This window comes from Heterodontus francisci, chromosome 2 (assembly GCF_036365525.1).
Source record: "Heterodontus francisci isolate sHetFra1 chromosome 2, sHetFra1.hap1, whole genome shotgun sequence".
NCBI classification, from domain to species: domain Eukaryota; kingdom Metazoa; phylum Chordata; class Chondrichthyes; order Heterodontiformes; family Heterodontidae; genus Heterodontus; species Heterodontus francisci.
Window position 1 is genome coordinate 117254769 of NC_090372.1, and position 22868 is coordinate 117277636.

The following is a 22868-nucleotide window of genomic DNA, read 5'->3' on the forward strand; positions in this document are numbered from 1 at the left end:
TAATTTAAAAATTTTTACAGGCCGTTGTATTTTTCATAAAAATGTTATATGAAATATGCCATGGTTCTTGAATTTCAATGCTTCAAATATATTAATGATAAAAATGTAGATTTTATTTACTTATAAATCCACTTCATGCACAATGTTTCATTTCATGCAGCGATTTCGTATTTTCCATGGTATGTTTAATTTTATTTCAACAAATTCGTACTATAATTGTATTTTAAGTAGGAAAACAATGGATAATTCCCTTCCAAAGGTTTTTTTAAATGAAACAAATAATTTGCATATGTATAGCAACGTTCACATCCTTGGGACATACCAAAGTGATTCACAACCAATAAGGTACTTCTGAAGTGTAGTTACTGTCATACTGTAGGGGAGACACAACTGGCATGTTACAGACAGTGAGGTCCCACACATAGCAATGAGATAAATCATCAAATATTCTGTTTTCAAGGTATTGGTTAAGGGATTTTTTTTTTGTCCAAGAGACCTCTCCTTCGCCTAAGAGGGGAGCAGGGCTTCACATTTCATTAAAAATGCAGATATTGATGAGTGCTGCACTTCCTCAGTACTGCACTGAAGGGTCAGCCAAGTTTAGGGGCACTACAGACTTTGGACTGGTGCTTCAAACCTTCTGACCCTGATGCTACAGTGCTACACACTGAGCTAAGGCTGGCACTTTAATGACTTAAAGTAAAATTGTCATTATTTTAATACACTTACAACAATATATTTCAGTTCACCCCATACTGTCTTCGGGCCACAAAGAGTGACAAATGCAGTAATGAGCCCATCCTGTCTGTCACTCTACCACGTACTGCTTGTGAAGCAAACATAATTTCTTTAGCTCGTCCAAATAAGTGCTGGCTAAAACAGACTAGCAGGAAAACTATTCACAGTTTTTTTACTTAGCTTTTTCTGGTGATATCTTGTCCTTATGAAGGGTGAGTGATAAGTACCTACTTGTGGTACCCTGTGACAACTTCAACTGTATACAGTTCAGGTCTCACCTGGATTCTCTAAAACCTTGAACAAGTACCTCTACCTGGCTAACTGGCAGAATTCCTGGGGAATATTCCAAATGTTATTTTAATGTTAGGTGAAGTTCGGATAACATGTATAGATTATGCAGACATCTTTATGAACAAGGGTTCCACTGTGAATTAAAGTGGTTGGTTTGGAGGTGTTGCTGGTACATCTATTAAACAAGACATTTTTAGAGCCTGAAATAGCATTGCTAATGTACTGAGACTAAATTTTGTAAAATATTTGGGGGAGTGATGTGTGGGCTGAAGGCACAAAGTGTTTTTTGAATGTGATCTTGTACATTGGGATTGAAATTTTAAACTGTTCCTACTTATCTCAGAAACAAACATGAGCTGGGTGACACAAGCTCCAAGACATCATCTCTCCCTAAGTAGCACTTGCTCTCAGTCTTTGTGGCTCCTCTTTTACTGAGACTGAGTGCTCACATTTTCAGGACTGTAGTGGTTGGTTTCACAATAGCATTGACATAAATCTGTCAGTACCTTGCATTAATCCTCATTGCTTGGGATGAAATACATTGCAGGGACGTCTTACAAGGGAGCAAAATAACAAAGATCCGAGCATATGACAAAAACTTGAAAACATTTCTCAATTTAGATAACGCAAAGCAAAATGTTGTCATTTATTTTGTCTTCCCAATTATTTCTAATGATAAACAATCCAACGAGTAATGTTTAAAATATCACAGTGATAGGAGTTGTACCAGCTGTTCCAATGTCAATTTAATCACAACAGTATATGTGATTCTATATTATTTTGCTGAGTTAACCCAAAATTTATAGATAGCTGTGATAAAGGATGGAGATAGACAACATATTTTGGATATCTTGTGGAAAAAGCTAGGAAAACAGATCAGCGAGACCTTGGATGTGGAACCAGGAGATGGAGCTGAACAGTTGGATAATCCTGAGTACAGAGAATGGAGGTGAAAAGGACACACCAGAAATTTGACAGGGACAAGAAAAACAAAAATGACTTGAGTTTATAGAATGGCTTTAACATAGAAAAACATCCAAAGGCATTTCACAAAGGCATCTGGAAAAAATGGACACTGAACCAAAGAAGGAGATATTAGGAGACGGTGAGCAAAAGCCTAGCCAAAAAATTTAGGGGTGGCCTTAAAGGAAAATTCAATGTGAAGGGGCTTTGGGAAGGAGTTCCAGAGTGTAGCACCTAGTAGCAGAAGGTAGAGCTACTAACGATGGGGCAAAGGTTGGGGATGGAGTGGGAAACAAAAGAGGCTGGAAGAGGTGGGGTTGTAACACTGGAGAAACGTATACAGACAAGATGGGGTGAGACCTTGGAAGTATTTAAAGACAAAGATAAGAATGTTATAGCTGAGGTGTTGGGAGATTGGGAACCAATATAGGTCAGCAAGAACCAGGGTTATAGGTCAACAGTACTCGGTGTGGGATAGGATACAGACAGTTGAGATTTCAATGAGCTGAAGTTTACCAAGCTTGAAGGAAGGGAGTTCTGCCAGGAGAGAATAGAACATTTGTTTGGAGACTTAGCCTGAGACAGCGACTGGGAAGATGAATAGAATCAATGAGTTTGTGGTTGAGGCCAAACACAATGGCTTAAATCTTCTAAAAATTTACTTGGAGGTGGTGGCGTAGTGGTATTGTCACTGGACTAAAAGCCCAGAGACCCAGGTTATTGCTCTGTGGACATGGGTTCGAATCCCACCACAGCAGAATTCAATTAATAAATCTGGAATTAATGATGGCCATGAAACCATTGTCGATTGTTGTAAAAACCCATCTGGTTCACTAAGGTCCTTTAGGGAAGGAAATCTGTCCTTACCTGGTTGGCCTACATGTGACTCCAGAGCCACAGCAATGTGGTTGACTCTTACATGCCCTCTGTAAAGGCCTAGCAAGCCACTCAGTTGTATCTAACCGCTACAAAGTCAATAAAAAGGAATGAAACTGGTCAGACCACCCAGAAATGACAACGGCAAAAAATGACAACGGCAAACCCAGCCCTGTCAACCCTGCAAAGTCCTCCTTACTAACATCTGGGGGCTTGTGCCAAAGTTGGGAAAGCTGTCCCACAGACTAGTCAAGCAACAGCCTGACATAGTCATACTCACGGAACCATACCTTGCAGACAATATCCCAGACACCAGGTATGTCCTGTCCCACCGGCAGGGCAGACACAGCAGAGGTGGCGGCATAGTGGTATACAGTCGGGAGGGAGTTGTCCTGGGAGGCCTCAACATCGACTCTGGACCCCATGAAGTCTCATGGCATCAGGTCAAACATGGGCAAGGAAACCTGCTACTGATTAGCACCTACCACCCTCCCTCAGCTGATGAGTCAGTACTCCTCCATGTTGAACACTACTTGGAGGAAGCACTGAGGGTGGCAAAGGTACAGAATGGACTCTGGGTGAGGGACTTCAATGTCCATCACCAAGAATGGCTCGGTAGCACCTACTACTGACGAAGCTGGCTGAGTCCTAAAGGACATAGCTGCTAGACTGGGTCTGTGGCTGGTAGTGAGGGAAAAACATACTTGACCTTGTCCTCACCAATCTGCCTGCCATAGATGCATCTGTCCATGACAGTATTGGCAGGAGTGACCACCACACAGTCCTTGTGGAGACAAAGTCCCGCCTTCACATTGAGGATACCCTCCATCGTGTTGTGTGGCACTATCACCATGCTAAATGGAATAGATTTCAAACAGGTCTAGCAATGCAAAGCTGGGCATCCATGAGGTACTGTGGGGCATCAGCAGCAGCAGAATTGTACTCAACCACAATCTACAACGTCAAGGCCCTGCATATCCCTCACTCTACCATTACCATCAAGCAGGGAGACCAACCCTGGTTCAATTAAGAGTGCAGGAGGGCATGCCAGGAGCAGCACGGGCAGACCCCAAAATGAGGTGTCAACCTGGTGAAGCTACAACAGAGGACTACTTGCATGCCAAACTGTGTAAGCAGCATGCGATAGACAGAGCTAAGTGATCCCATAACCAACGGATCAGATCTAAGCTCTGCAGTCCTGCCACATCCAGCTGTGAATGGTGGTGGACAATTAAACAACTAACTGGAGGAGGTGGCTCCACAAATATCCCCATCCTCAATAATGGGGGAGCCCAGCACATCAGTATGAAAGATAAGGCTGAAGCATTTGCAACAATCTTCAGAAGGATGTGCCGAGTTGATGATCCATCTCGGCCTCCTCCTGAAGTCCCCAGCATCACAGATGCCAGACTTCAGTCAATTCGATTCACCCTACCTGATATCAAGAAACGCCTGAAGGCACTGGATACTGCAAAGGCTATGGGCCCTGACAATATTCCAGCAGTAGTACTGAAGGCCTGTGCTCCAGAACTTGCGGCACCCCTAACCAACCTGTTCCAGTACAGCTACAACACTGGCATCTACCCGGCAATGTGGCAAATTGCCCAGGAATGCCCTGTTCACAAAAATCAGGACAAGTCCAACCCGGCCAATTACCGCCTCATCAGTCTACTCTCAATCATCAGTAAAGTGATGGAAGGTGTCATCAACAGTGCCATCAAGCAGCACTTGCTTAGCAATAACCTGCTCAGTGACGCTCAGTTTGGGTTCCGCCAGGGCCACTCAGCTCCTGACCTCATCACTGCCTTGGTTCAAACATGGACAAAAGAGCTGAACTCAAGAGGTGAGGTGAGAGTGACTGCCTTTGACATCAAGGCAGCATTTGACCGAGTATGGCATCAGGGAGCCCTAGCAAAACTGGAGGCAATGGGAATCAGGGGGAAAACTCTCCACTGGTTGGAGTCATACCTAACGCAAAGGAAGATGGCTGTGGTTGTTGAAGATCAATCATCTGAGTTCCAGGACATCACTGCAGGAGTTCCTGAGGGTAGTGTCCTAGGCCCAACCATCTTCAGCTGTTTCATCAATGCCCTTCCTTCAATCATAAGGTCAGAAGTGGGGATGTTCGCTGATGATTGCACAATGTTCAGCACCATTCGTGACCCCTCAGATACTGAAGCAGTCCATGCAGAAATGCAGCAAGCACCCCATCCACAAACATTCACTCCCTCTAGCACCGACGCACAGTGGCAGCAGTGTGTACCATTTACAAGATGCACGACAGCAACGCACCAAGTCTCCTTAGACAGCACCTTCCAAACCCGCGACCTCTACCAACTAGAAGGACAAGGGCAGCAAATGCATGGGAACACCACCACCTGCATGTTCCCCTCCAAGTCACACACCATCCTGACTTGGAACTATATCGCCATTCCTTTACTCTCGCTGGCTGAAAATCCTGGAACTCCCTTCCTAACAGTACTGTGGGTGTACCTACCCCACATGAACTGCAGCGGTTCAAGAAGGCAGCTGACCACCACCTTCTCAAGGGCAATTAGGGATGGGCAATAAATGCTGGCCTAGCCAGCGATGCCCACATCCCATGAATGAATTTTTAAAAATTTGTAGCTTGTTCAAGACTGCATAAAGGATTGAGAAAGGTTGTGGAAAGTTAGAGCTGGATGTCATCAGCATACATGTGGAAACTGATCTCATCTGCAGATGAAGTTATCAAGGGGCAGCATGTATTAAAGGCCTGCTCCGGTATAAAATTAAAACCCAACCCGGGCCCAACCCAACCACAGCCAAATCGAACCCAACTGGTGCCTCCGTCCTTTCATCTTTTTTCATGCCCGACCTGACCTGGATATTGCAATGAATTTAGTAATATCAAACATGTTACTGAAACAGAAAAAAAACATGAAGCCAGTACAATCCAGCCCGACCTGACCCGAGCTTGAATGCTGGACATAGAATATAGACCTAACCCCACCTGAACGAAACACACGTAGTCAGGTGTAGTCAGGTTCCGGTCGAGTAGCCAGGCTTTCTATGAGGAATATGAGAGAATGAAGGGAGTTGGGAGACTATCAAGGTTATGGTGCTGGGTAAGAAAAGAAGCCATTGCTGGAGATGCTCTGGCGATGATCAGATATGTAAGTGGAACAAGTGAGGGCAATCCCACAAAGCTGTACATTGGAGTACAAGTGTTAGAGAAGTTGTGGTTGACTGTCAAAAGCTGCTGAGGTTATGGAGAACAGAAAGGATAATGCGCCATAGTCACTGTCATTGGTGACTGGTTTTGGCCTCTTCGGTGCTCTGCAAAGGATGGAAACCTGATGAAAGGGATTTAAACAGGGAGTTTTGCAGGACAGATGGGCATGGATCCAGGAGACAACATGTCCAAGGACTTTTAGAGAGGAAAGTGAGTTTGATGATATGGTTATAATTTGTAATGACTGAGGGGTCAAGAGCGTTTTTTTTTTAGGGTGATATGATGATGACTGTTTTGAAGGGGATGTGGACAGTGCCTGATGAAAGGGAGCAATATACAGTGTCAGCTAATAGGTGGCCAGTTGGATGGTCAAGAGATTAGTGGGAATAGGGTCAAAGGCATTAGTGATGGTGGTGCCAGAGGACTGGAGAATTGCAAATGTTATGCCTTTGTTCAAAAGAGCATATAAGGATAAGCCCAGCAACTACAGGTTAGTCAGTTTAACCTCAGTGGTGGGATAAATTTTAGAAATGATAATTCAAGACATAATTAATAGTCACTTGGACAAATGTGGATTAATTAAGGAAAGCCAGCATGGATTTGTTAAGGGCAAATTGTGTTTGGTGAGGTAACAGAAAGGGTTGATGAGGGTTATGCAGTTGATGTGGTATCCACGGAGTGCCACACAACAGGCTTGTCAGCCTAGAATCAAAGTAGCAGCATGGATACAAAGTTGGCTGAATGACAGAAAACAAATTGTAGTGGTGAACAGTTTTTCAGACTGGAGGAAGATATATAGAGGGTTCCCCAGAGGTTGGTGTTAGGACAAATGTTCTTCTTGATGTCTATTAATGGCTTGGACTTTGGTGTACAGAGCACAATTTCAAAATTGCAATTAACACATAACTTGGAAGTATTGTGAACTGTGAGGTGGCTAGCGATAAATTTCAAGAGCATTTAAGCTGGTGGAATGGACGGACAAGTTGGCGACTTGAGGAAAATCTTTTATTATGCAGCGAGTGGTTAGGATCTGGAATGCACTGCCTGAGAGTGTGTTGGAGGCAGATTCAATTGTGACTTTCAAAAGAGAATTGGATAATTATCTGAAGTGGAAAACTTTGCAGGGCTATGGGAAAAAGGCAGGGGAGTGGGACGAGTGAGTTACTCTTGCAGAGAGCCAGCACAGACATGATGGGCTGAATGGCCTCCTTCTGTGTTGTAACTGTACTATGATTCTATGAATTCACATATAATGAGAGCCATGGAGCCACCCAGGAACATCGTGGAGCAGACCATCAGCATGCTCAAGCAATACTTCCAATGCATGGACCATATGTGTGGGGGGGGAGGGGGAAACCATCCAACACATGCCAGATTGACTGACTAGGTTCATGGTGGTCTGCTGCACCCTCCATCGCCATCATGACAGTGCCACCAGGAATTCATATGCCACCTTGGGAGGAGGAGGGAGGGAGGATGCATTCTCGATCCCTTCGATCTGAACTGGCTGTCCGAGAGTGCCTGCTCTTGACTCCAGTTTCCATAAAACTACTTACTTTTATCACCATGGATCCTCTATTCCCAATCTGTTTGGGAGAGAAATGCAATACTGTACTAATGTGCCTCCTGGCTTGCCATAGTCATGTGACATCTACCATGAGGCACTCTGCAGGCATTCATCAGAAAGCAGTTCAATAAAGACACAGTACAAACGAGACTGTTGTCCTGTGAGCTTGTAACATGGTGTCAGAGTGGAGCTGAGATTGAGTGTTGAAGAGCTGTATAGAAGCACAGCTACTAAAAGAGGAACACAGGAATGTTCAGAGGTGCTGAAAGCTGCTAAATGCCACAGGAAGCCACAGAAAAGGAACAAAGAAGCGCTGAAAGCACTGGGTAAAACACAATGGCTGCAAATCTTCCTCTCCTGGTGCCAGTTGAAATGAAAGGTAATATGAAGCAGAACTGGCAGTTTTTCCTGTCACAATGGCAAAATTACGAAATTGCACCAGATGTAATTAGCAAACCAGAACAGCTATGAGTAGCTACACTTTTATCACTTGGGGAGAGACTGTTACAAAATGTATTCTTTCCTAAATCTCTCTGAAGAACAAAAAAATAAAACAGACAGCAGAAATTTTGAAAGCCTTGAAGGCACACTTTGAACCCAAGCAAACATAACTTATGAACCTTATGTGTTCAATATTAGGGCCCAAGGTGAAAAAGAGGCCATTGATCAATATGTGATTACATTAACACAGCTCGCAGAATCCTGTGAATTTGTGCAACAAAAAGATGATCTAATTAAAGATAGGAATGTATTATGCATAAGAGATCCCGTAGCGAGAGCATGTTGTCAGGAAAACCCTATATGCCAAATGGGAAATATTCATTTCATCAGTTGGAAATTTATGTTAGACTTTTAATGGAAAAAACCTACAAGTTAATTACTAAAACAAAGCAGGCAAGATGGCCACTGAAATTTACATTTGAAACATCGGGAGAATGAACTGGAGATGAAAGGCTAACCAAGCCCAGCCAGAACAATGGCTTGGTCTCAGTGATTGAATTACCTAGAATGGCTTTATCAACACGGTCGTTAAGGCCATTCCCATCCATTGACTTTGAAAGAGGCAACTCCTTCAAATGTGGATGGACACCATGGCGGGGTGGGGGGGGCATGTATCACCTTGAATTTCAGAAAAGATTCCAGAAAAAACCTAATTAAAAACAAAAGGGTCTGATAGAACCTCGTGAATGCTTGTGCAGCTCTGATGAAATTGTAAGTTTTGTCACACAGACAGCAGACAAGCAGTAACTGAAAAGCCAGCAATGAAGCAGGCTCTCTCTCTTTCTCTTCCTCCCCCCAGAAAATATCAAGAGAAGATCTGGCTGCAACTGGGACTCCCCCCCACCTCCTCCCCCCCACCACCCCCACCGCAACCCCCACCCCCCCACAGGCCTACAGACCACTACAGCCAGCAACCGGGGAAGAGAATCCACCACCCTTCTGCCTTCAGGGTGCACTTGGAGCGCAACCTAGTTTCGAGACTGATGACCGTGGGGATTGTCCCGATTTGGCCTGTGGATGGGGTTGACCAGCTCCTGGGTAATGATCTCAAGGGGCAAAGGTGGTAGCTTCCCCAGTAGTGGTAGAGAGACTGAAGGGGGTCAGAGAGACAGGGCAGTTGCAGGAGACAGTCCCCAGCATTTCTGCTGCCTGTGGTGGCTCGGTCCATGGCCAAACCAGTTCCCTCAGAGGAGACTGAACTGGCACTGCAGACAGTGACCCTGCTATCTGGTTGTCTGAAACCCTCTTTGGGGAGTTAGAGGACCCAAGCAATGGGTTCAACAGATCTTCCCTAGTTGAGGCTCAGCAAGCCAACCCAGTGTTAATGAAATTGGCACCGACCGCCCAGATTGAAACTGAAGCCGAGGGAGTCCCTGAGTGTAACTATTTAAAGAATAAGGTGCTGATGAGGCAGTAGAGCCCTCCTCACTGACCTGTGGACAAAGGTGGACAGTGGTTCACCAGATAGTGGTTCCACCGAGGTACCGTAGAGAAATACTAAGAATGATCCACGAGCTTATAATGGCTGGACTATACAAACATGAGAATTAGGAGCAGGAGTAGGCCACTCGGCCCTTCAAGCCTGCTCAGCCATTCAATAAGTTCATGGCTGAACTGATTACTCCACATTTCCACTTACCCCTGATAACCTTCCACCCCCTTGCTTATCAAGAATCTATCTACCTCTGCCTTAAAAATATTCAAAGACTCTGCTTCCACTGCCTTTTGAGGAAGAGAATTCCAAAGACTCACAACCCTCTGAGAGAAAAAATTTCTCCTCATCTCTGTCTTAAATGGGGGAACCCCTCATTTATAAACACTGACTCCAAGTTATAGATTCTCCCACAAGAGGAAACATTCTTTCCACATCCACCCTGTCAAGACCCCTCAGGATCTTCTGTGTTTCAATCAAGTCGCCTCTTACTCTTCTATGTTCCAGTGGATACAAGCCTAACCTGTCCAATCTTTCCGCGTAACACAGCCCGCCCATTCCAGGCATTAGTCTAGTAAACCTTCTCTGTACTGCCTCCAATGCATTTACATCCTTCCTTAAATAAGGAGACCAGTACTGTACACAGTACTCCAGATGTGGTCTCACCAATGCCCTGTATCGCTGAAGCATAACCTCCCTACTTTTGTATTCAATTCCCCTCGCGACAAACAATAACATTCTATTAGCTTTCCTAATTATGTTCTGTACCTGCATATTAACCTTTTGCAATTCATGCACTGGAACAACCAGATCTGCATCTCAGAGCTCTGCAATCTCTCATCATTTAGGTAATATGCTTTCTTATTCTTCCCGCCAAAGTGGACAATTTCCCACTTTCCCACATTACACTCCATTTGCCAGGTCTTTGCTCACTCACTTAACCTATCTATATCCCTTTGTAGCCCCGTTATGTCCTCTTCACAAGTTACTTTCCGACCTATCTTTGTGTCATCAGCAAATTTAGCAACCATACCTTCGGTCCCTTCATCTAAGTAATTTATATAAATTGTAAACAGTTGAGGCCTCAGCACAGATCCCTATGGCACACCACTCATTACATCTTGCCAACCAGAAAATGACCCATTTATGCCTACTCTCTGTTTCCTGTTAGCTAGCCAATCTTCTATCCATGCCAATATGTTACCCTGTACACCATGAGCTTTTATTTTCCACAATAACCTTTGATGTGGCACCTTATCAAACGCCTTCTCGATATCTAAGTGCAATACATCCACCGGTTCCCCTTTATCCACAGCACATGTAACTCCCTCAAAGAACTCAAATAAACATGATTTCCATTTCACAAGCCCGTGTTGACTCTGCCTGATTACCTTGAATTTTTCTAAATGCTCTGCTATAACATCTTTAATAATAGCTTCTAACATTTTCTTTAAAACAGATGTTAAGCTAACTGGCCTGTAGTTTCCTGCTTTCTGTCTCCCTCCCTTTTTGAATAAAGGAGTTACATTTGCTATAATCTAGGAAATTTTGAAAATTTAAAACTAATGCATCTACTATCTCACTAACCACTTCTTTTAACACCCTCGGATGAAGTCTATCTGGAGCCGGGGACTTCTCCAACAATTTGTTCAGTACCACTTCCCTGGTGATTGTAATTTTCTTGAGTTCCTCCCTCCCTTGCATTTTCTGACTTACAGCTAATACTGGGATGTTATTTGTATCCTAAATTGTGAAGACCGATGCAAAATATCTGTTTAATTCATCTGCCATCTCCTTATTATCCTTTATTAATTCCCCAGACTCACTTTTATCCAGACAAATGCTCACTTTGCTAATTCCTTTTTAAACATTTATAGAAACTCTTACTATCTGTCTCTATATTTCTAGCTAGCTTTCTCTCGTACTCCAATTTTACCTTCCTGATCAATCTTTTAGTCATTCTTTTCTGTTTTTTATATTCTGTCCAATCTTCTGACCTGCCTCCCATCTTTGTGCAAAAATAGTCTTTTTCTTTAAGTTTGATACTATCTTTAACTGTTTTAGTTAACCACAGATGGCAGGTCCCACCTTTGAAATTTTTCTATCTCGGTGAAATGTATATATTCTGTGTATTCTGAAATATCCCCTTAAATATCTGCCACTAGGGGCTGGATTTTACCTTAGGTGGACGGGAAATCACCACCGACGTAAAAGTCGGTGGCGAACCCACTTCTGCCTAGCCCGGGTATCAGTCTCACATTTACAGGTCCACGGGCTTAAATTGTCTTGAGGTGGGACTTCCACCCATTTGAGGGAGGAGGTTCTGCCTCAGTGAGCTGCCAGCCAATCAGCGGGCCGGCAGCTCTTAGTCCCAGCAGCGCCACTGGGAGCGGTGGCCACTGCTGGGACTGTAGCACAGCCGACACCAGGAAGCCTAAGTTGGGCATGCCTCACCAGGGGGATTGGTCCTTCCATGGTGAGGCTAGGGTGGTCGTTTGGGGGGAGGGGGGGCATCTTGAGACCGGGGGGTGAGTTGGGAGGCGGGGGCAGCCCTCATTCGGGCACCCTGTGCCCAACTGCCATGGCACCCCCACCCCCCCCCCCCCCCCCCCCCAGGGCACGGAAAGGCCGGCAGCTATCACTGGGCGGCCTTTCATGTCCCCAGCATGCCCACTTGCCATGGGTAAAATACCCATGGAGGCAGGCGAGGGCCCCTTGAAGTGGCCACTTAAGGGCCTTGATTGGCCTCGGGCAGGAGCGGGGTGGGTAGGCCTCCCAGAGCGTCCCGCTCAATTTTACGCTGCCCCCCATGCCACCATCTGACCCGCTGTGGTGGCGTAAAATTCAGCCCTACATCTCTATTGGCCTATCCCTTAATCTGATTTGCCAGTTCACTTTAGCTAGCTCTGCTTCCATGCCCTCATAATTGCCCTTATTTAAGTTTAAAATACTCGTCTTGGGCCCACTCTTCTCTCCTTCAAACTGAATGTAAAATTCAATCATATTATGATCGCTGCTACCTAGGGGCGCCTTAACTATGAGGTCATTAATTAAACCTATCTCATTGCACAATACCGGATCTAGTATAGCCTGCTCTCTGGTTGGCTCCAGAACATACTGTTTCAAGAAATTATCCCGAAAACATTCTATGTACTCCTCATCTTGGCTACCTTTGTCCATCTGATTTTTCAAGTCTGTATGTACATTAAAATTCCCCATGATCATCGCTGACATGTCGGTGTACAAAAAACCAAAGCCCGCATAAGACAGCATTTTGACTGGCCAAAACTCCACAAAGATGTGTTGGAGTTCTGTAAAACTTGCCACATATGCCAAGTGATGGGGAAACCCCAACCTGCAGTAAAACTTGCACCCCTAATTCCCATTGGGAACCCCTCAGCAGAGTGCTGGTGGATTGTGTGGGACCCTTGCCAAAAACAAAAGGGGACAGACGAGCACAGGTCTGTCAAACAGTTAGGGAGGAAAAGGACACTGAAGACAGGTTAAGCGAGGGCCGGGAGTCTTCCCAAATGGCACCCCCTACTGTCCGGTTAGCCAACCCTGAAATGTTGGAAGAGTTAGACCCCACACTCTTCTATGTAAATGCAGGTCAAGAAGCACCCTACCAAGGCTGATAACAGCATTTACAGAAACATGCAGGGACAAGGAAAGTTCCTAAAAAGGCAAACCAACAGTGAGGGTGATGCCTCACCTAGTCAAAGTACCACAGGGGAGTGCAGTGGAAGCTGTACAGATACCTGTGAGCAGGAATGTCCCAGAGGACATGGGGTGATTATTAAAGAGTCCCTCCTCACAGTAAAGATAAAAGTGAGACAAAAATGCCCCAAAGTAAGCAGCACTTCTGTGAATCACCAGAATGCTAAACGTAAGGTCAGGGTGGATCTACTCCCCGCAGAACCCAATGACCAGGGCCCAAGCCCAAAGCTAATCAAATCCAACAATTTCACTTCAGACTCAAGCAAGAACAAGGGCCCAGAGGAAATTTCATACACCTCACATGGACTTAAAACCAATACCACTTTAGGGAGAAAAATTGCCAAGGTACAGGAACCTGAATGGTTAAAACCACATGTTGCAGAAACAGCAGTTGAGGGGTTAAAGCCTGTACCTACAGGGGAACTGGCCTTAAACAACACTGGAAATTTGCAGACCCCAAGCTTCCCCAACGACCACATGTTTATTGAGATGCACCTCTCCAAGGTATCACAAATTGATACTAAAGAAACTTTAGCCCCACTTGACAACACATAACCATCCCAGACAAACTCCAAGAAAAAAGGGAAATTAAATCAACATTGCTCTGCAGAGAATAACCAGCTGCAACAATTCTAAGATTCATGAGTGAATTTGGAAGTGAATGAAAATGAATGTGTGTTTTCCTCTTTTTCACACCTTTAATGAAATGCTCCCATCATCGTATTTCATTCTGCATGGTACGGATGTGCCAGAAAAACCCTATAGGCCAAACGGGAAATATTAATTTCATCAGCTGCAAACTTGCATTAGACTTTTAATGGAAAAAACCTACAAGTTAACCTTTGAAAAAAAGCAGCCAAGGTGGCCACTGCAATTTACATTTGAAACACCGGGAGACTGAACTGGAGACAAAAACTCTAACCAAGCCCAACCAGAACAATGGCTTGCTCTCAGTGATTGAATTACCTAGAATGGCTTTATCAACATGGTCATCAAGGCCATTCCCACCCATTGACTTTGAAAGAGGCAACCCCTCCAAGTGTGGATGGACACACCATGGGGGTGGGTGGGGGGGGGGGGGGAGGGGGTATGTAGCAACTTGAATTTCAGAGAAGATTCCAGAAAAAATCTTCATTAAATACAAAGGAGTTTTCAAAAAAGATCATGGCTGATCGTCTAATTCAGTACCCTGTTCCCGCTTTCTCCCCATATCCCTTGATCCCTTTGGCATTAAGAAACATATCTATCTCCTTCCTGAATATATTTAATGACTTGACCTCCACTGCCCACTGCAGTAGAGAATTCCATAGGTTCACCACCCTTGGAGTGAAGTAATTTCTCCTCATCTTAGTTCTGGCATACCCCGTATCCTGAGACTGAGACCCCTGGTTCTGGACTCCACAGCCATCAGGAACATCCTCCCTGCATCTAGCCGGTGTAGTCCTGTTAGAATTTTATAGGTTTCTATGAGATCCCCTCTCATTCTTCTGAAGTCTAGTGAATGTAGGCCTAGTCAACCCAATCTCTCCTCATGCGTCAATTCTGCCATCCCAGGAATCAGCCTAGTAAATCTTCTTTGCACTCCCTCCATGGCAAGAACATCCTTCCTCAGATAAGGAGACCAAAACTGCACACAATACTCCAGATATGGTCTCACCAAGGCCCTGTATAACTGCAGTACAACATCCTTGCTCCTGTACTCAAATCCTCTTGCAATGAAGGCCAACATGAGGCTATATGGTGGCACCATACTAGTGCCGAGAGGACAAATTACTCTGAGAGCCCAATGCAATGACAAGAACGAAGATCTGGAGTTCCAGATCATAGACAGCAAGCAAAAGCCACAAATCTCAGCTGGAGCAAGTCTAAAGCTTGGATTGCTAACCCTCAACACGCCAAAGGAGACGTGCAACCTGTCACAACACACTAAACCATTGACCGCGGAACAGATCCTAGAGGAGTACAATGATGTGTTTACAGGTTTAGGATGTCTTCCTGGAGAATATCATCTCAAAGTAGATGAGAGGGTAAGACCAATTCAGCATCTGCTGAGGAAAGCTCCCAATGCCCTCAAGGCTGACCTGAAAGACAAGATAGAAGAGCTGGAAAAGAAGGGAGTAATCAAGAAAGTGACAACCCCTACAGAATGGATAAGCAGCATGGGAGCGGTGAAACAACCTGGAAAGCTGCGAGTATGCATCGACCCAAAGGATCTAAATAAAGCTCTGAAGAGATCTCAGTACCACATACCAACCATTGAAGGAATTTTGCCACGACTTACAAAGGCAAATTTTTCACTACCCTAGTGACGGTGCAAAGGATGGTTACTGCCAAGTGAAGCTGGGTGAAAGCAGCAGTTTATAACTACATTCTGGATGCCGTTCGGGAGATACAGATGGTTGCGCATGCCATTTGGCATTTGCACGGCTCCAGAGCAGTATCAATGCAGACAGCATGAGATAGTTAGTCATCTTCCTGGAGTGGAAGCTACAGTGGTAGTAATCTCTGGATTACTCTCAAGGCCACGTGCTAGTGAGTATAGAATTTGGACAATACGCCAGATGAATGCATGGCTGGCGAGATGGTGCAGGAGGGAGGGCTTCAGATTTCTGGGGCATTGGGACCGGTTCTGGGGAAGGTGGGACCTGTATAAGCCAGACGGTCTACACCTGAACAGGACCAGGATGAATATCCTTGCAGGAAGTTTTGCTAGTGCTGTTAGGGATGGTTTAAACTAGATTAGCAGGGAGATGGGAACCTGAGGGCAGTTTCAGATAGGACAAATTCAGAGCAGGAAATGGGAGGCAGAAAATTAGTGAGTGGCTCTGAAAGACAGAAGAAGCAAAGGTTAAAAATGTACAGCACAGGAATTTGGCAGTATTAAACAGTATTTATTTAAATGCAAGAAGTATAGCAAATAAAGCCGATGAGCTGAGGGCACAGATAGACACATGGCAGCATGATATAATTGCTATAACAGAACACTTGGCTTAAAGAGGGGGAAAATGGCAGCTCAACATCACTGGATATAGAGTTTTCAGGCAGGATAGCGAGGGGGATAGCATTATTGGTTAAAGAATCAATTACAGCTGTGAGGAGGGATGTTATGCAAAATGAATCATCAAATGAGGTCATATGAGTTGAGCTCAGAAATAGAAAACGGGCAGCCATATCACTAGGAGTGTACCATAGACCCCCAAATAGTGAGAGGGAGATAGAAGAACAAATATGTAGGCAAATTTCTGAGTGCAAAAACAATAGGGCAATAATAGTTGGGGATTTCAACTAACCAAATATCAACTGGGATACAAACAGTGTGAAGGAAACAAAGGGCACAAAATTCTTGAACTGCATTCAAGAGAACCTTTTTAGCCAGCATGTGACAAGCCCAACAAGAGGAGGTGTAATTCTCGATTTAGTCTTAGGAAATAAAGCTGGGCAAGTGGAAGTAACAGTGGGTGACCATTTTGGAGATCATGACCATAATACAGTTAGAGTTAGCATTATTATGGAAAAGGACAAAGATAGAACAGGAGTAAAGTTCTAAATTGGGGAAGAAACATTTTACGAATCTGAGAGGCAAACGTGGACTGGATACAGCTACTTGAAGGAAAATCAGTGGCAAACCAGTGGGAGGCATTCAACAGTGAGATTCTACAGGCACAATGTAGATATGTCCCCACAAAGAAAAAGGGTGGTACTGCCAAATCTAGAGCCCCCTGGTTATCGAGAAGCATACAGGGTAAGATAAAGCAAAAAAAGAAAGCTTATGACGATCACAAAAAACTTAATATTTTAGAAAGCCTAGAGGAGTATAGAAAGTGCAGGGGTGAAGTAAAAAAGTAAATTCAGAAAGCAAAGAGAGGACATGAAAAAATATGGGCAGGTAAAATCAAGGAAAACCCAAAGATGTTTTATCAGTACTTTAAGAGCAAGAGGATAACTAAGGAAAGAGTAGGGCCTATCAGAGATGTACAAGGTAACTTATGCATGGATGCAGAAGATGTGGGTAGGGTTCTTAATGAGCACTTTGTCTCTGTCTTCACAAAGGAGAGGGATGATGCAGACTTGTAGTAAAAGAGGAGGAGTGTGAAATATGAGATACAATAAGAATAATGAGAGAGGAAGTACTAGAGGGTATGACATCCTTGAAAGTGGATAAATCGCCAGGGCCAGATGGATTGTAAAACCAGGCTGTTAAAGGAAGCCAGGGAGGAAATAGCACTGGCATTGCTGTCACAAGGTGCTTGATTTTAGTGAGACTGCTTCTTGTTCTGTGCCTCAATACCCCTGCACGTCCTTGGCAGTGAGTTGGTGGAATGATTCGCAATCTGACGACAAATCGGGCAAGAATTTTGCTAAATAGTTGACGAAATCAACAAATCGTCGCACTGCTTTTACATCTGTTGTTCACTGTATCGCGACGATTGCTCTCACCTTTTCGGGATCCGGGCGAAGACATTTTGCTGTCAGTACATGACCTATGTACTTGACTTTGGGCATCTTTAATTGCAATTTTTTCTTGTTCAGCTTCAAGTTCATCTGGTGTGCTCTATCCTGCAGTCACACTAGATTTTGATCGTGGTCAGCAATGGCTTTTTCCATTGTGTCTCCACATCCGTAAACTAGCAGATGGAACCATAGAAAATTTACAGTACAGAAAGAGGCCATTCATCTCATCCTGCCTGTGCCAGCTGAAAAACCTAGCTGCCCATACTAATCCCACCTTCCAACACCTGGTCCATAGCCTTGCAGGTTACAGCACTTCAGGTGCAGGTCCAGAGTTGAAGGTTACTGCCTCCACCACTGATCTGGGCAGTGAATTCCAGACACCCACCACCCTCGGGGTGAAAAAGTTTTTCCTCATGTCCCCTCTAATCCTTCTATCAATCACATTAAAGCTCTGTCCCCTGGTAATTTTTTAAAATTCATTCATGGGAAGTGGGCATCACTGGCTATGACAGCATTTATTGCCCATCCCTTATTGCTCTTGAGAAGGTAGCAGTGAGCTGTCTTCTTGTACCGCTGCAGTCCATGAGGGGTAGGTACACCTACAGTGCTGTGAGGAAGGGAGTTCCAGGATTTTGACCCAGTGACAGTGAAGGAACGGCGATATAGTTCCAAGTCAGGATGGTGTGTGACTTGGACGGGAACTTGCAGGTGGTGATGTCCCCATGAATCTGCTGCTCTTGTCCTTCGAGGTGGTAGAGGTCACAGGTTTGGAAGGTGCTGTCTAAGGAGCCTTGGGGCGTTACTGCAGTGTATCTTATAGATGGTACACACGGCTGCCACTGTGCGTTGGTGGTGGAGGGAGTGAATGTTTGTGGATGGTGTGCTAATCAAGCGGGCTGCTTCGTCCTGGATGGTGTCGAGCTTCTTGAGTGTTGTTGGAGCTGCACCCATCCAGGCAAGGGAGAGTATTCCATCACACTCCTGACTTGTGCCTTGTAGATGGTGGACAGGCTTTAGGGAGTCAGGAGGTGAGTTACTCACCACAGGATTCCTGGACTCTGACCTGCTCTTGTAGCCAAAGTATTAATATGGCTACTCCAGTTCAGTTTCTGGTCAATGGTAGCCCCCAGGATGTTGATAGTGGGAAATTCAGCGATGGTAATGCCATTGAATGTCAAGGGGAGATGGTTAGATTGTCTCTTGTTGGAGATGGTCATCGCCTGGCACTTGAGTGACGCAAATGTTACTTGCCAGTTATCAGCCCAAGCCTGGATATTGTCCAGGTCTTGCTGCATTTCTACACGGACTGCTTCAGTATCTGAGGAGTCGCGAATGGTGCTGAACATTGTGAAATCATCAGCGAACATCGCCACTTCTGACCTTATGATTGAAGGAAGGTCATTGATAAAGCAGCTGAAGATGGTTGGGCCTAGGACACTACCCCGAGGAACTCCTGCAGTGATGTTCTGGAGCTCAGATGATTGACCTCCAACAACCACAGCCATCTTCCTTTGCGCTAGGTATGACTCTAACCAGCAGAGAGTTTTCTCCCTGATTCCCATTGACTCCAGTTTTGCTAGGGCTCCTTGATGCCATACTCATCAAATGCTGCCTTGATGTCAAGGGCAGTCACTCTCACCTCACCTCTTGAGTTCAGCTCTTTTGTCCATGTTTGAACCAAGGCTGCAATGAGCTCAGGTGCTGAGTGGCCTTGTCGGAACCCAAACTGGGTATCACTGAGCAGGTTATTGCTAAGCAAATGCTGCTTGATGGCACTGTTGATGACACCTTCCATCACTTTGCTGATGATTGAGAGTAGACTGATGGGGCAGTAATTGGCTGGGTTGGACTTGTCCTGCTTTTTGTGTACAGGACATACATGGGCAATTTTCCACATTGCCAGGTAGATGCCAGTGTTGTAGCTATACTGGAACAGCTTGGCTAGGGATGCAGCAAGTTCTGGAGCACAGGTTTTCAGTACTATTGCCAGAATATTGTCAGGACCCATAGCCTTTGAACTATCCAGTGCCTTCAGTCGTTTCTTGATATCACGTGGAGTGAATTGAATTGGCTGAAGTCTGGCATCTGTGATGCTGGGGACTTCAGGAGGAGGCTGAGATGGGTCATCAACTCGGCACTTCTGGCTGAAGCTTGTTGCAAATGCTTCAGCCTTATCTTTCGCACTGATGTGCTGGGCTCCCCCATCATTGAGGATGAGGATATTTGTGAAGCCACCTCCTCCAGTTAGTTGTTTAATTGTCCACCACCATTCACGGCTGGGTGTGGCAGGACTGCAGAGCTTAGATCTGATCTGTTGGTTATGGAATCACTTAGTATGAGGTGTAACATTTGGGGAGGGCAAACAAAGCAAGGGAATGCACAATAAATGGGAGGATATTGAGAGGGGTAGAGGAAGTGAGAACCCTTGGAGTGCATATCCACAGATCTCTGAAGGTGGCAGGGCAGGTAGATAAAGTAGTGAAGAATGCATATGGAATATTTTCCTTTATTGGCCGAGGTATAGAATACAAAATCAGGCATGTAATGGTGGAACTGTATAAAACGCTGGTTAGGCCATTGCTGGAGTATTGTGTGCAGTACTGGTCACCATATTACAGAAGGACATAATTGCTCTGGAGAGAGTACAGAAGAAATTTACAAGAATGTTGCCAGGGCTTAAAAATTGCAGCTATGAGAAAAGACTGTATAGGCTAGGGTTGTTTTCCTTCGAACAGAGGAGGCTGACGGGTGACTTAATTGAGGTGTACAAAATTATGAGGGGCCTAGATAGAGTAGACAGGAAGGACCTGTTTCCCGTAGCGGAGAGGACAATCACTAATGTCCTTTAGGGAAGGAAATCTGCTGTCCTTACCTGGTCTGGCCTATATGTGACTCCAGACCCACAGCAATGTGGTTAACTCTTACATGCCCTCTGAAATGGCCTAGCAAGCCACTCAGTTGTACCTAACCGCTACGAAGTCAATAAAACGGAATGAAACCGGATGGACCACCCGTCATCGACCTAGGCACCGGAAATGAGAACGGCAAACCCAGCCCTGTCGACCCTGCAAAGTCCTCCTTACTAACATCTGGGGGCTTGTGCCAAAGTTGGGAGAGCTGTCCCATGTTGAACACTACTTGGAGGAAGCACTGAGGGTGGCAAGGACACAAAATGTGCTCTGGGTGGGGGACTTCAATGTCCATCACCGAGAGTGCTCGGTAGCACCACTACTGACCGAGCTGGCCGAGTCCTAAAGGACATAGCTGCTAGACAGGGTCTGCGGCAGGTGGTGAGCGAACCAACAAGAGGGAAAAACATACTTGACCTTGTCCTCACCAATCTGCCTGCCGCAGATGCTTCTGTCCATGACTGTATTGGTAGGAGTGACCACCGCACAGTCCTTGTGGAGACAAAGACCCGTCTTCACATTGAGGATACCGTCCATCGTGTTGTGTGGCACTATCACCGTGCTAAATGGGATAGATTTCAAAGAGATCTAGCAATGGAAAACTAGGCATCCATGAGGCGCTGTGGGCCATCAGCAGCAGCAGAATTGTACTCAACCACAATCTGTAACCTCAAGGCCCTGCATATCCCCACTCTACCATTACCATCAAGCAGGGAGACCAACCCTGGTTCAATGAAGAGTGCAGGAGGGCATGCCAGGAGCAGCACCAGGCATACCTCAAAATGAGGTGTCAACCTGGTGAAGCTACAACACAGGATTACTTGCATGCCAATCTGCATAAACAGCATGCAATAGACAGAGCTAAGTGATTCCATAACCAACGGATCAGATCTAAGCTCTGTAATTCTGCCACACCCAGCTGTGAATGGTGATAGACAATTAAACAACTAACTGGAGGAGGTGGCTCCACAAATATCCCCATCCTCAATAATGGGGGAGCCCAGCACATCAGTGCGAAAGATAAGGCTGAAGCATTTGCAACAAGCTTCAGCCAGAAGTGCCGAGTTGATGACCTATCTCAGCTTCCTCCTGAATTCCCCAGCATCACAGATGCCAGACTTCAGCCAATTCGATTCACTCCACGTGATATCAAGAAACGACTGAAGGCACTGGATAGTTCAAAGGCTATGGGTCCTGACAATATTCCGGCAATAGTACTGAAAACCTGTGCTCCAGAACTTGCTGCATCCCTAGCCAAGCTGTTCCAGTATAGCTACAACACTGGCATCTACCTAGCAATGTGGAAAATTGCCCAGGTATGTCCTGTACACAAAAAGCAGGACAAGTCCAACCCAGCCAATTCCCGCCCCATCAGTCTACTCTCAATCATCAGCAAAGTGATGGAAGGTGTCATCAACAGTGCCATCAAGCAGCATTTGCTTAGCAATAACCTGCTCAGCGATACCCAGTTTGGGTTCCGACAAGGCCACTCAGCACCTGAGCTCATTACAGCCTTGGTTCAAACATGGACAAAAGAGCTGAACTCAAGAGGTGAGGTGAGAGTGACTGCCCTTGACATCAAGGCAGCATTTGATGAGTATGGCATCAAGGAGCCCTAGCAAAACTGGAGTCAATGGGAATCAGGGAGAAAACTCTCTGCTGGTTAGAGTCATACCTAGCGCAAAGGAAGATGGCTGTGGTTGTTGGAGGTCAATCATCTGAGCTCCAGAACATCACTGCAGGAGTTCCTTGGGGTAGCGTCCTAGGCCCAACCATCTTCAGCTGCTTTATCAATGACCTTCCTAAAGTCAGAAGTGGGGATGTTCGCTGATGATTTCACAATGTTCAGCACCATTCGCGACTCCTCAAATACTGAAGCAGTCCGTGTAGAAATGCAGCAAGACCTGGACAATATCCAGGCTTGGGCTGATAACTGGCAAGTAACATTTGCGCCACACAAGTGCCAGGTGATGACCATCTCCAACAAGAGACAATCTAACCATCTCCCCTTGACATTCAATGGCATTACCATCGCTGAATTCCCCACTATCAACATCCTAGGGGCTACCATTGACCAGAAACTGAACTGGAGTAGCCATATTAATACTTTGGCTACAAGAGCAGGTCAGAGTCTAGGAATCCTGTGGTGAGTAATTCACCTCCTGACTCCCTAAAGCCTGTCCACCATCTACAAGGCACAAGTCAGGA